The sequence below is a fragment of the Trachypithecus francoisi genome, unplaced genomic scaffold, assembly GCF_009764315.1.
Source record: "Trachypithecus francoisi isolate TF-2019V2 unplaced genomic scaffold, Tfra_2.0 Lachesis_group11, whole genome shotgun sequence".
NCBI lineage: Eukaryota > Metazoa > Chordata > Mammalia > Primates > Cercopithecidae > Trachypithecus > Trachypithecus francoisi.
Window position 1 is genome coordinate 29,755,726 of NW_022681456.1, and position 15,092 is coordinate 29,770,817.

Genomic DNA, 15,092 nt, shown 5'->3' on the forward strand with positions numbered 1-15,092 from the left:
CTGATCCATGACCTATATAAAAATAGGTGACTTGCTTTAACCCACTTCTCAGCCCTCCTGCCACCCCACCTGGGCTAGTCTGTTCCTGAGACTTCCTCCTGAGGGATTTGCTGGTTTCCTCCTTCCTCAAACTTGTGCAAAGTAAAGAGCAGTGGATAAGGTATTGGGATACTTGGACTGAGTCCTGGGTCTGTCCCTTTCCACCTGGAGGATCTTGGGAAAGTGACTTCCCTAGAACTCCTCTGTCTCCTCTGGTAAAATGAAGGTCAGCATTGTCCAAACTTCAGTGATCATAGGAACCATCTGGGCACTTACTAAAAACAGATTCCCAGGCTCTACTTCTGAACACAGTGAGCAGGTGGGGCTGGGGTGGGGACTGGGATGCTGCACATGTGCCAAGCACCAGGGAGATTTAGGAAACTGACTCAAACAATTTCCAACAAACTTTGGATGCTAAAATACTATGGTCTTATAAATAACACTAATGAAATTGTTTTTCTCCTGTGGACATAAAATTTTATTCATAAACATTTTTATGAATAAAATATGCTTGACAATGATGAAGAAGGTTGAGATTTGATGAAGAAGAAGAAGGTTGAGATTTGATGGTCTCTTTGAACCTTTCAGGAGGAGGATGGGAAAAATCTTTTCTGGAAGTTGGAATGCTTCCTTGTAGACTGTGTGGCTCGGATAAGCTGTTTCCTTGTTTTAAGGGCTGCAGTACTATTAGGACCATCTCCAGAGGAGGACAGAAAACTAAGTGAGCCTGAGAGTCCTATGCCTTCTTATGTTAGTACTTCTCCAAACCTTCATTTTTGCTGTTAGAAAGAGAAAAGGTAGGATTTGACCAGTGACTGTCAACCAGGGGTGATTTTTGCTCCTCAGGGGATAAAAATGTCTGGAGACTTTTGGTTTTCAAACTGAGAGGAGGAATGCTACCGGCATCTAGTGGATGCTGCTCAACACTCTACAGTGGCTACAGATGCTGCTCAACACAGTGGACAGGACAATCCCTGCAACAAAGAATTACTCAACTCCTGATATGGTCAGGCTTTGTGTTCCCACCCAAATCTCATCTTGAATTATAATCCCCAGGTGTTAAGGGAGACACCTGGTGGGAAGGGATTGGATCATGGGGGCGGTTTCCTCAATGCTAGTCTCATGATAGTGAGTGAGTTCTCACAAGATCTGATGATTTTATAAGGCAGTTTTCCCTGCTCTTGCTTGTTCTCTCTTGCCTGTTGCCACATAAGAAACGCCTCTTCCCCTTCTGCCATGAGTGTAAGTTTCCTGAGGCCTCCCCAGCCATGCAGAACTGTGATTCAGTGAAACCTCTTTTCTTTATAAATTACCTAGTCTTGGGTATATGTTTATAGCAGTGTGAAATGGACTAATAACAGCCCCAAAATCAATAGGGCCAAGGTTGAGAAACTCTGGATTAGACCCATGTGCTCACCAGCAACATTTGTGAGTCTGTAAATGGACCCAGTATTTGTACCAAATGCCCAGTATTTCTACCTCAAGCATTGTCTCTAGGGTGAAGATGTCCCAAATTTCATTTGATCTCCATAGAGATATCTCCTTTTCACCATTTGCTTGTAGCAAGTACTCACTTCTCTTGTGACACCAATCAAATTTTACAGGAATTAATTATTTGTCTTTTGTTCCTATCAATTATGGCTTCCTAAAGTCAGTATTGATGAAAATTCCTTTTTATGATTTTTTATAAGTCGATCTGATAGCATACCAAGTTTATTCTCAGACAGGCTTAAAGGGAAAACTCAAGATAAAGAGTTTCAATGCTCCCTGACTAAAATGGGAAATAAAGCCACTTATATCAGAGTGAGGTTACAAAGCAAAGCTGGAGAGGTTACAGATAGTGAGTCAGTCTTCATATCACCAGTGTTCACACTACAATTTAAATGAGCAAATCTAATTTCCTACAGCATGTCACCTGACAAGTGTAAGTTCTTATAACAAACACAGAGTGAGTAAATGCAATTTCTCATAACAAAATGCAAACAAGCAAACCTCAAGGTCAAGGTTCATTCCATAAGCGATCACAATAAACAGTTTAAGTTAAAAAAAAAAAAAAGAGGTCAGCATATCACAGGAGCATTTCTTGCAAATAAATGAGCTGGGGCTCAATTTCATGATGCCTGGATAAAAAAGTCTATATAAATCTCACTTGAAGGAATCATCACCCTAACTAGACTAAGGTGATTCTCCTCCTCCTCCTCCTTCTACTTCTTTTCTTTTTCTCTTCTACTTCTTGTCATCTTATTATTTTATTATTATTATTATTGTTATTATGTTGAGACAGAGTGTTGCTCTGTCACCCAGGCTGGAGTGTAGCAGCAAGATCTTGGCTCACTGCAACCTTCACCTCCTGGGTTCAAATGATTCTCCTGCCTCAGCCTCCCAAGTAGCTGGGACTACAGGTGCATGTCACCACATCTGGCTAATTTTTGTGTTTTTAGTAGAGATGGGGTTTCGCTGTGTTGGCCAGGCTGGTCTTGAACTCCTGACCTCAAGTGATCCATCTGTCTTGGCCTCCCAAAGTGCTGGGATTACAGGCATGAGTCACCAAGCCCGACCTTTATTATTTTTTGAGAGACAGGGTCTTGCTCTATCACTCAGTCTGGAGTGCTGTGGCATGATTATGGCTCACTGCAGCCTCGAACTCCTAGCCTCAAGCAGTTCTACTGTCTCAGCCTTCCAAAGCATTAGGATTACAGATGTGAGCCACCATGCCCAACCATATTCTTATTCTTTTAACTATGTCTAAAAAAATAAAGTTATATATATCTATAGAAAATGTTGAAAAAGAAGAGTAATAGACACTTGCCTGCCTAGATACTAAAATATATTATAGAGCCATGACAACTAAGATATATGGTATTGAAATCAGAATCAACAATTCCTGAAATAGATTCTTCACTTATGATCAAGAAAGAAAGAAAAGTGGAGAAACAAGCAAGGGATTGATTTCTGAATACTTAGAAGAGAAGTTATTCAGGAAAAAGTGAAGCTATAACAGCTAACATCATACCGTAATAAAAATAAGTTCTGAGGTATTCTATTTTAAATATAAAAATAACATTATAAGTGATAGAACAAATTGTACATGAATATGTAACTGATTCTAGACAGTGAATTTCTAAGAATAAAAAAAGTGAAAGAAAACGGTAGGTAGTTCTCATTGTAAATATAATTAAGGGCAAAAATTGAAACAACATTGCTTGCAACAGATATAACAAGGGCTAATAGCCATAATATGTAAATTAATAAGACATTAATAAGAAAGCAACAACATCCTAATAGAAATATGAGGCAACATACATATAATTTACAAATATAGTACCATGTTATTTGATACATATGATGTTTTCTGAAAAACATACAAAAGGCTAACTTTATTAGGTATCAAATAAATAGAAATAATAATGAGACAATTTTTCAACTATAAAATTTTGGGCAAAGTTTTAAAGATAATTATGATTTTAGCAAAGATGTAATAAATGTATGTGCTTGCACTTGGCATAAATGTAAATTGTAACTACCTTTTTGGAATCCAATTCATCAGCAGAGGCTTGAATCAAGAATCTCAACGAAATGAAGAAAATTTGACCCAGTTGTTAATTATGCAAACATGTTTATTTCAAGTTTAGTCCTAATAGCAAAAAAGAGAAGGGTAAATGTTAAAAATATGGAAATGACGAAATATACGAACAGTATATTAGGATGATGGAATACTCTACAAATATTGAAAGAGTATTTCATGAGCTTTGAGATAGTTTTAACAGAAAAAGTTACCACTCAAAACTTAGGGCCCCATGACTTTGAGTATAGTTTTATTCTGAATTAAGTGAATATATTCTTTTTGTGTGTTTATTTGAAAGTAGATGAAGAGATGTAGGCACAACTGAAATAAAAGGAAATTCTTTAAAATATTAATATTGTATTATTAATGGATGAGATTATAGGTGATTTGAAACTTCTTTTTTATACTTTTTGTTATTTTTGTTACTAGCAAATATTTATTATATTTATATATAATAAAAGGAGTAGTTTCAAAAAGAAAACTCTGATATCTTAGAGCCATAGAATTACTAGAATATAATTTCTGACAGGGAACTTTACCATTTTTGAGACAGAAAACCTGAGACTCAGAGAGTGTGGTTGCAGCCTAAAGTAAAACAGGCTGCCAGCAGCACATGAGAAATAGCTTTAAAACAAAGAAAGGAGTAGGCAAAAGTGCTTGTTAGGGCCTCATCAGCCATCTGAACGAACAGCGGCTGACAACTCCAAGAGTCTGTAATTTGTATGAATGTCATTTGTATAGATGTCTTGAAGATTGGTATATCAAATGATCTATTGGATAGTAATTTTAAAAAAATGACTGCCATTGTGAGTGAAAAGCTGGGTTTTAACATTGATCTACCATGTTCAGAAAATCCACTTAAGCACTACCTTTTTAAAAACACCACTTTTAACTTATCAATTGTTTGATAGGTTTTAACTGACAAATTTCTTCTTCCCTACCCCCTCCCTTCATCCTCTCTTCCTTTCTTCCTCTCTGCCTTTCTTGAGCAACGTATGAGGAAAGTCATCTATCTGTCAGGCACCGTACTGGAAACAGTGGACTCTAGAATGACAGACACATGAAAGTGATCTGCACACATACACACAAACTAGTGCATGTAAAGCTGGTGAAATCTGAACAAACTCTGTGGGTTGCATTCACATGAGTTTCCTGGTTTTGATCATGTACTGTAGTGATGTGAGCTGCTACCATTGCAGAAGTCTGAGACATGCCTGGGACTTCCCTGCACATTTTAAAATAAAACTTCTAATGAATCTACAATTGTTTAAAAATAAAAAGTTGAGGAAAAAAATAACAAACCAAAACAACCCAACCTAATAAGTACTGTAAAAGATGTATACACGATGTGATAGAAATAGAGAAAGAAGAACTCACTCTGTGAGACCTTATAGGTCTTCATAGAATAAAAAATGGAGACACATAAAGGGTTGGAAGCTCATAAAGTCTGAACAGTGACACTTAATATCATAGATGTTTTAGAATTGGAGGTGATTTTGAAGTTCAGCAAGAGTTGGAAAATCAAGTTTATGGATGAATTGACAGGTCCATAGAGGTGAGGTTACCTGAAGTGAGACTAGTTCGGGTCATGACATTTTCCAGGTGTTGTGGCAGGAAGTGATTTTGTCATGAGAACTCAGATTTTTTTTCTTGGGCTTTTGGATCCTCAGAAGTCGAAGCTAGTTCTCCACACTGTTCCAAGAGGCATGTTCACAGAACGCCCACCACGAGGTGGCAGGAGAACATAAGCTATCCCCATCAAAATGACACCGAGGACGTGTGGTTTGAGATGGTCATTTCCACACATCTTTGTATACCTTAATCAGGACTGTTAGGCTCATATGTTATGTTCATTATAAAATATGCCCCAAATCTAAATATTAAAAGTTGATGCAAAGATGAAGTAAGCAATTCACATATGATGTCTTCATTCTATCAATAGCTACTATCTTAAGGCAGAATATGTACTTATTCTGTTCATAGTTAATATTTAAAGAGAGTGGATGTATGTCCTTATTTCAAATGGTCTTTTTCATAATTTTACCTTTTTGAGCTCTATTTATGTCAAGTTTCATTAGATGGTCATTGTTTTTATCTTAATTGTGGCTGATTAGTACTTGGAGGAGTGACATTTAATATAGTTTGAATTATATTCAATTGCTATCTGTTAAATATAAAAACTGAGCAAATATTGACAGTTTCATGTAGTTTAACCTGTACCTGCCTTATTTGCATTATCCTCAGTCTACATTTTCTTTGGCAGAATTCTTTTTTAAACACTTGTCCATTTTGGAAGAACTGATTAACATTATGTTAATTAGATAGCAAAGGGCTGTTTAAGCAAAGGGCTGCGGCAGCTCCACGCTGGGGAGCTCTTGCTCCTCACTCAGGATTCCTCACTCACCTGATGTGACCACAGGCCCCTGACGCAGCCCCCAGGCCAGAGCCCAGTGTCAATTCAGATTAGTAAAACCTTATTTTTTTCATCATACTTTCAAGTAAAAATACATATAAGCTGTTCGAACAAGATTTTTCTTGCAATGCGGTGGATTATCTTGCTGTCCAACTTGCTCATTTTACAAATGAAGAAATGTGCCACGAGAAGCCTGTTACCTTAGTTTCACACAACACTGAGCCATGTTGCACCACACGACACCACACCAGCACGCTCCATTGTATACTCAAGGTGGGATGGGGAGAGAGCTTTAAAAAAATCCCAGTCTTGGATTCTCTATTAGAGACCTGTGTTGTCACAGTGTGCAAATCTTATTTCATTGTCTCCAGAATTCTGGAAACCTTCAGTTCCACACTGAAATTGGAGAGTTTGGAATGTGGTACCTTTTACAATTCCTGCCTTGGAAGAACTTTGTGCTTAAGGAAAAGCCTCCTGCATTCTTTCAGCCCCTGAAGCAGATCACATATCTTTCCCCCATCTAGGTTATAAACTTCTTGAAGGCAGTAACCATGTCTAATTTGTTTTTCTATTCCCTCAGTGGTTGGTTCAATGCCTGGCACACAGAAGGTAGTTTAATAAAATGTTTACTGAGTTGGATGGAATTTCCATGTAAGACATTGAAATTTAGGCAACCACAACCTTCATTGAAGATTGTATTTGTATAGGTATAGTAGGACACTATTGAGGGCTTTTCTGAGTATAGTTCTCAACTTGGTCCAATAGAACTTTCTACAATAATGGAAATGTTCTGTATCTGCGCTGTTCCATGCATTAGCTGCTAGCCACAAATGTCTGCTGAGTCCTTGAAATATGGCTAGTGAGACTGAGAAATTTAATCTTTATTTAGTTTAAATGTAAATAGCCATTATGTACCCAGTGACTACCTCATTAGACATGGGAAGGAAACATATTGTTTCCTTTGACCCTACTGAATTTTTGACTGGGGATCCTGTAACAAAAGACAGATTAACAAAAGAAAAGCATATATACATACATTTATTTAATATAAGTTTTGTATGACACTGGATCCTTCATAAGGAAATGAAGACCCAAAGAAGTGGTTAAGTCTGAGTGTTTTTATGCCAGGTTTGATGAAGTCTGGAGAGTCACAGAAGAATGTGATTGGATAAAGGTACAAGCTAAGGGTAATAGACTGGAGGAAACTTAGCAAGGTTTGTTCATCATCTCTGTGTCCCTGTGTCTTTGGAGACAAAGATGTTCCTTTTCTCTAGGTATAAGGAGGGTACTTCTCATGTGAGAGTTTTATAGCCTACATTAGGGGAAGGTCAGAAAATCTTTCCTTCACCTGCTCTTTCTCAAATTCCTTCAGCTTAAAACATTTTATATGCCAAGGTGCCATATTTTGGGAGAGCATGTCCTAACTCCTGTCATTCAGTTGGAAAATCTAGATGATAAAGTATTAAGTTTTAGTGTCTTCAAGCTTCAACATCTTTCATTTTTTTTTCTATAATGTCTTTCATCAAAACACCTGACCCTTTTTGTAACTCCTCACCATCAGGTGACTGAAGTTCTATTTTTCTCCATTTTTCTGTACCCTTTAAGATTTCCAGGAAATATTCTTTTGGCTAAGTGTTTATTTTGCTCAAGCTGTCATCCAAGCAACAAAATTACACACAACATAAAAGCAACTACAAAAGGAGTGATAATTAAAAAACAGAATTGATCCTATCATCCCCTTGGGGAAGATGTGCCCTGGATCCTTTCAGAGGGAACACCGACAGGACCATTTGTCCAGACACTCGAGTTCAATGAGACAATGTTGGTTCTTCCATAAGGACAACTCTGTAACCTCATTTACAAAAAATCTATATAATTTACTTTGCCACTTAAAGAAGTTAGTATTGAATCTTTACATGCTAAGTTTCTGAGATTCAATTCCTTGGCTATATGGTCACCAGTTTAACTCCTACCCATTCTTCAGTGCTTGGCGTCATCCCCACCTCCTCAAGGTGACTTCCCTGACTTCCCTCACTAATCAGATCTCCCTAGGATAATTTCTCTAAGTGTTTGAACTTCTCCCAGGGTTATCATGAAGGCAAAATAATGCACAACAACCACCCACTTAATGTCTGAAGTATAGAAAGTGCTCAACAAATATTAGTTGTCTCTATTCATAAACTAGAGGCATCCTGTACAGATGGAGAGTCTGAGCCGTAGTGAAGTTCGTTAAATTGAGCTTTGGGATTAAGACTCAAGGCCAAGTCATACAGGGAGGAAATAATTCCAGGGTCATGAGCCATCCAATGTGGGTACTGTGAGTGGTCTGAATGTGGAATATAGAATGATGCAGCAGAAGTGGTTCAGGACTGAGTCTGGGAAACAGAAGAGAGTGCTATGGGTACATTATCATCCAGAGCTACCTGAGTGGCAATTTAAGGGACCAGTGGAGGATCATTGGGCCAATTTCTTTATTGCTGAGCAGGGTAACACCTAAACCATCAATGTATTTGTTCTGTTACATTTTAGTCTTTGCCATACACTTATTAACGCTTACAAATTTGGAAGAATATTTTATTGTACATTTTATTAAGTTGTATATTTTCCCTCTTAAATAGTTTTTTCCCCTTATTTTCTCCCACCATCTATCTTGCCTTTCTTAGATATTCTGAAGTGAGCAAATAAATAGTTGCATATGCAACACTTCACATCTTTGTGCTCTTCTACATATACAATTATATTTAAATATTTTTTATATTTACGTTTACAAAAATTGGTTATATTATATACATTTATTTGCAACTTGCTTTTATACATCATGTATACCCAACATCTGCTTCAATTGCTCATAAAAAACCTGGAATGTGTGCTAGAGTTGGTATTTACTCTTATTCCCAATTTAAAACAAACTTGTTTTCTATTTCTGAAAGAATGGTAGATAAGATATCCTGAATTACCTGCCAGTGAAATCCTCAAATTCAGAATTTAAAAAATCCTAAGATGTGCTAATGAGCTGGTAGGAAGGAAAAAAATCCAAAGAGGTAACCAAATTACTAACGACACTTTCAATTTGAGGCTACTTGCTGAAGCACCAGCTAAGTTGAGTTTTTATTTTCATGGTCTCTTAGGGACTGGAGAAATTGGGGGAAAAAACTGGATTCCATTCAAAGTGGGAAGTGTAAGGAGAGACCTCAGGTAACACTGGGAACCGAAAGTCCTGCACAGGCTGAGTGTGTTGAGGTAAACTAAAAATAAGGCTGCCCACCCCTCCTAGCAGGGAGCAGAAAGAAAAACTGCCTGCCTTGAAAGTTGGTACTAGATAAAGTGGGGAAAAAAATTAATAGATGGATTTAATAGTGGATTATACATAGTGAAAAGAGAATCAATGAATTGAAAAATAGGTCTGAAGAAAGTATTCAGAATGAAGCACAAAGAGATAAAGCAATAAAAATACTTAAGAAAGGTTAGGAGACACATAAGATAGACTGAGATGGTTTAATATTTGGTATTGTAGAAGAAGAGAAGTGAGATATGAGGGAGAGGGAATGTTTGAGGAAATAATGGCTAAGTATTTTCCAGGACTGATGAAAAGCATCAGGCTTCATATTTAGGGATCCAGTCCATCCCAATCAGGGTGAAAAGAAATACAACACCTGGAAACGTCATAGTCAAATTCTGGAATGCCTGAAGAAAGAGAGTGTCTTAAAAGCAGCCAGATAAAAATAGACCATTTATCTACAAAAGAATGGCAATTGTAACAGAACTGACTTCTGAGCAGCAATGATGAAAGTCAGAAGACAGTGGAAGTTTGTGAATGTACGGAGACAGTAACTATCAACTTAGAATTACCCGGCAAAAAATCTTTTAATAGTTTAAGGAAAATAAAGACATGTTTAGGAATAATAAAAACAGAGGAGTTTTGCTACCAACGGACTCTTATTAAAACTCTAGGCTGGGCACAGTGGCTCACACCTGTAATCCCAGCAGTTTGGGAGGCTGAGGTGGGTGGATCACAAGATCAGGAGATCGAGACCATCCTGGCTAACACAGTGAAACCCCGTCTCTACTAAAAAAAATACAAAAACAAAATTAGCCAGGCGTGGTGGCGGTTGCCTGTAGTTCCAGTTACTTGGGAGACTGAGGTGTGAGAATGGTGTGAACCTGGGAGGTGGAGCTTGCAGTGAGCTGAGATTACGCCACTGCACTCCAGCCTGGGCAACAGAGCAAGACTCTGTCTCAAAAAAAAAAAAAAAAAAAAAAATCTAAAAGCATGTAATTGAGGCATAATTAAGATGTTCCCAGATGGAAGGTTCTTAGATGAAAGATGGACTGATTAGTAAGAACGTTGTAAATATACATGTAAATCTAAAACAAGCAGAAATTGTATAAAACATTTATGGTGATAAGCTAAGACAGAATTAAATACATCACACAACAATAGCAGGGGCATTGGGAAGCGGGTGATTGGATTAAAGTGTTTTAAGCTTTTTTTTTTTGAGACAGGCTCCGATTTTGTTACCCATGCTGGAGTGCAGTGGTGTGATCATGGCTCACTGCAGCCTCAAACTCCTGGGCTCAAGTGATCCTTTCACCTCACCCTTCCAAGTAGCTGGGACCACAGGCATGCACCACCATGTCTGGCTAATTTTATTAAAGATTTTTGTAGAGATGGGGGCCTCCCTGTGTTGCCCAGGCTGGTCTCAAACTCCTGGGCTCAAGCAATCCTCCTGCCTTGTCTTCCCAGAGTGCTGGGATTACAAGTGTGAATCACCATGCCTACCTTGCCTAAGACTTTTGCATTGTATAAGAAGAGAATAAATAGTCATGAGTTGCTTAATGGTGGGAATACATTCTGAGAACTGCATCTTTTTCTCTGACCTCTTCTCCAGCTATGCATTCCTGTTCCAGTTCCAACAACTCCTCGTCAGTCAATTCCTTAGGAGCCACCCATAGGAACTCCTCAATGTCATCCTATTCACATCTGGGTTAAAGTTCTTTGTCATCTCAACCACAGCCTGGTTGTTTTTACAACCTCCTCATCCTTGGCAAATCCTTTTTAATCGTGGGCAAACCTCTTGAGTGTCTTCTTCCAGATACCATTCATACATTCCTTGGTGATATCACCCCAAGCCCAAGCAAGGTTCTTGATGCAAAGTTCTGGTAGTAGATGTTGTAATTCTTCCAGAGTTGCATCTGCGTCTTCTCAGTATCTTTCTCAGCTGCAGCAATAGTGCAGGCAAAGGTCCTCCTCAGGAGGTAGACCTTAGAAGTGGCTATAACTCCTTGATACATTGGTTGAATCAGAGAGGTGGTATTTGGAGGGAGAAACACTGCTTTGATGAAGATCACCAATAAAAGGAGGATGTGTGGGAGCATCATCAACATAAGCAAAATCTTAGAGGGGATGTAATTCTCCAAACAATACTTCTCCATCTCTCTGGTATAGCAATTCAGGAGGGCTTCTTGGAAGGGGAGCTAGATTATCTATGACTTCTTATTGTTCCTGTACTATGTTGGTCATGTGCACTTATTGATATGCTTGAAGGCCCTGGAGTTTTCACTGTGCCAGATCACAAATGGTTTCAGTCTGTAACCTGCAGCATTGGTCCCAAGCAAGACTTCTGTCTTTAAAAGCCTTGAAACCTATATTGATATGGACTCTTTATGGATAAAGTCCTTCTAGACATCTGTTTTCAGAATACAGAGGTTTCATTTGTACTGGAGACTTGCTATGGCAAGTAATTTTGCTCCACATTCAGCTTATTTAGAATTTCCAAGAATTCTTCAGCTGCCTTCACATCAGCACTCACAGACGCAGCACTCATGTTCATACTATATAATGAATAATGATTCTTGAAATGTTTAAACCACCTAGAGCTAGTAGTAAATGCAACACTATAGTCAGGTCCAGCCTATTTTTTCAACATCCCAAGACAACTTTTTCTTTGACTGCTATTGTCATGGTGCTGACAGGAATATGCTTCTGTATCTGCTCCTCAATCCAAGTCATTAGAAGTTTCTCCATATCTGATGTATGCCTGTCTCAAATTTTTGTTAGTCTCATTGTCTTCAATGAAGCAGATCCTTTAACAGCTTCTGTGACTTTGTTCATGTTCTTCAAGATTATAGCTGCAGTGAAATGGGCCATGCCTGACTGGTGAGCTGTGGTGGAATGGGACACGCCTGACTGGTGAGCTGTGGTGGAATGGGCCACGCCTGACTGGTGAGCTGAGGTGGAATGGGACACGCCTGACTGGGGAGCTGTGGTGGAATGGGCCACGCCTGACTGGTGAGCTGTGGTGGAATGGGCCACGCCTGACTGGTGAGCTGTGGTGGAATGGGCCACGCCTGACTGGGGAGCTGTGGTGGAATGGGCCACGCCTGACTGGTGAGCTGTGGTGGAATGGGCACGCCTGACTGGTGAGCTGTGGTGGAATGGGCCACGCCTGACTGGTGAGCTGTGGTGGAATGGGCCACGCCTGACTGGTGAGCTGTGGTGGAATGGGCCACGCCTGACTGGGGAGCTGTGGTGGAATGGGCCACGCCTGACTGGTGAGCTGAGGTGGAATGGGCCATGCCTGACTGGTGAGCAGTAATCATCACTGATTTTCCACCTTCATAGTTCTTCATCACTTTAAATTTTGTTTTGAAGTCAGTAACTTGATGTGGCCTCTTACCGGCAACATAAACCATGGCTTTTGTACAATTAGGGGCCATAATGAAAAAAAAAAACCACAAGATTAAATCAAGCACGATATAAAGTAATGCAATCAAGAGACATGGTAAACATGAGATGTACGAGGCTTCTGCAAGCATACTGTTTCACAGTAAACTTTTCTTTGTAAATACAAGAGTACACTTTAAAATAATGACACAAACATAGCATAGCAAATAAACCAGGAAAAGTCATTTATTAACATAACCAAGTATTATGTACTCTATATAATTATATGTGCTATGCTTTTATACAACTGGCAGCACAGTAGGTGTCTTTACATCAGCATCATTACAAATTCATGAATAATGAGTTGCACTATGACATTAGGATGGCTATGACATCACTAGATGACAGGACATTTTCAGTTCCATTGAAACCTTATGAGACCACTTTCATATATGCATCCTACCATTGACTAAAATGTCATTATGGGGAGCATAACTACATGTGATTAATTTGAGATGATGACAACTTAAATGGGAATTCTGTAATTTATTTTTATTTATTTTTTGGGGGTTTTATTTATTTTATTTTATTTTTTATTATACTTTAAGTTCTAGGGTACATGTGCATAACATGCAGTTTTGTTACATATGTATACTTGTGCCATGTTGGTGTGCTGCACCCATCAACTCGTCAGCACCCATCAATTTGTCATTTATATCAGGTATAACTCCCAATGCAATCCCTCCCCACCCGCCCTCCCCATGATAGGCCCCGATGTGTGATGTTCCCCTTCCCGAGTCCAAGTGATGTCATTGTTCAGTTCCCACCTATGAGTGAGAACATGCGGTGTTTGGTTTTCTGTTCTTGTGATAGTTTGCTAAGAATGATGGTTTCCAGCTGCATCCATGTCCCTACAAAGGACGCAAACTCATCCATTTTTATGGCTGCATAATATTCCATGGTGTATATATGCCACATTTTCTTAATCCAGTCTGTCACAGATGGACATTTGGGTTGGGAATTCTGTAATTTATATGGAAATCTTTAAAATAATAGAAATAGTGATTGTAACTTCTAAATCAGTAGAAGAGAAAGGAGAATAAAGAAAAAAAATTAGCCAGGTGCGGTGGCTCACGCTTGTGGTCCTAGCACTTTGGGAGGCTGAGGCAGGTGAGTTGCCTGAGCTCAGGAGTTTGAGACCAGCGTGGGCAACATGGTGAAACCCTGTCTCTACTAAAATACAAAAAATTAGCCAGGCATGGCAGCGTGCACCTATAATCCCAGCTACTCGGGAGGCTGAGATAGGAGAATTGCTTGAACTGGGAGGTGGAGGTTGCAGTGAGCCAAGATCATTCCACTGCACTCTAGCCTGGGCAATAGAGCAGGACTTCATCTAAAAAAAAAAAAAACCAAAGAAAAACAAAAAATTTCATTCAATTCAGAGGAAGGCAAGACAGAAGGAAAAACTAAAGACAAAATGTGAGACAAATACAGAGTACAAAATAAACTGATAGAAGAAAACCCAAATATAGCTGTCATTGCAGAAAATTAAGTGGTAAATGTTCCAGTTAAAATATAAAGACTGTCAGATAGGGTTTTAACAAAATGCAGTCATATGCTGTTTAAAAGAGATAAACTTGAAGCATCAGGATACAGAAAGATTGGAAATAAATGGATAGGAAATGATAGAGCAGGCCATAAGAAAGCTGCTGTTGCAATATTAATAATTTTAGACTTTAAGGCAAAAAACACTATGAGAAATAATGAAAGTTACTGCACAACAAGAAAAGGCTTAATATGTGGGAAAAATATAAACATTCTAAAGGTGTGTTTGCCTAGCAACATACCCTCAAAATGCACAAAGTCAAAACTAACCACAAGGAGCAAATGACAAATCTACAATCATACTAGGGATATTTTAACACTCCTTTCTTAGTAATTGGTAGATCAAGTAGACAAAAGTATCAGTAATAATACAGAAGAATTGAAAAGTGCAGATAAGAAACATGATCTCAGTCAGGCGCGGTGGCTCACGCCTGTAATTCCAGCACTTTGGGAGGCCAAGGCTGGCGAATCATGAGGTCAGGAGTTCGAGAACAGCCTGACCAACATGGTGAAACCTGGTCTCTACAAAAAACACAAAAATTAGCTGAGCCTGGGGGCGTGTGCCTGTAATCCCAGCTCCTCAGGAGGCTGAGGCAGGAGAATCACTTGAACCCAGAAGGCAGAGGTTGCAGTGAGCCAAGATCGCGCCACTGCACTGCAGCCTGGGTGACAGAGCGAGATTCCATCTCAAGAAAAAACAAACAAACAAAAAAGTGACCTCATGACCTCATGTTCAATAAAGTATGAAGTAAAAAATTAAGTCTCAGAAGATTACATTTAGCATGTCACCTTCTTATTAAAGTTAA

The 15,092-nt window shown here is 38.9% G+C and overlaps 1 long non-coding RNA gene across 1 annotated transcript; it reads right to left on the minus strand.

Annotated features, from left to right (window-relative positions):
* Positions 1–555: 555 nt before the first annotated feature.
* On the minus strand, positions 556–6,301 carry LOC117090975. The gene is made up of 3 exons (XR_004440186.1): positions 6,218–6,301; positions 3,564–3,673; positions 556–818 (listed from the first exon to the last, which is right to left on the minus strand). It is a non-coding gene; the product is annotated as an uncharacterized LOC117090975 (long non-coding RNA).
* Between the last annotated feature and the right edge of the window lie 8,791 nt (positions 6,302–15,092).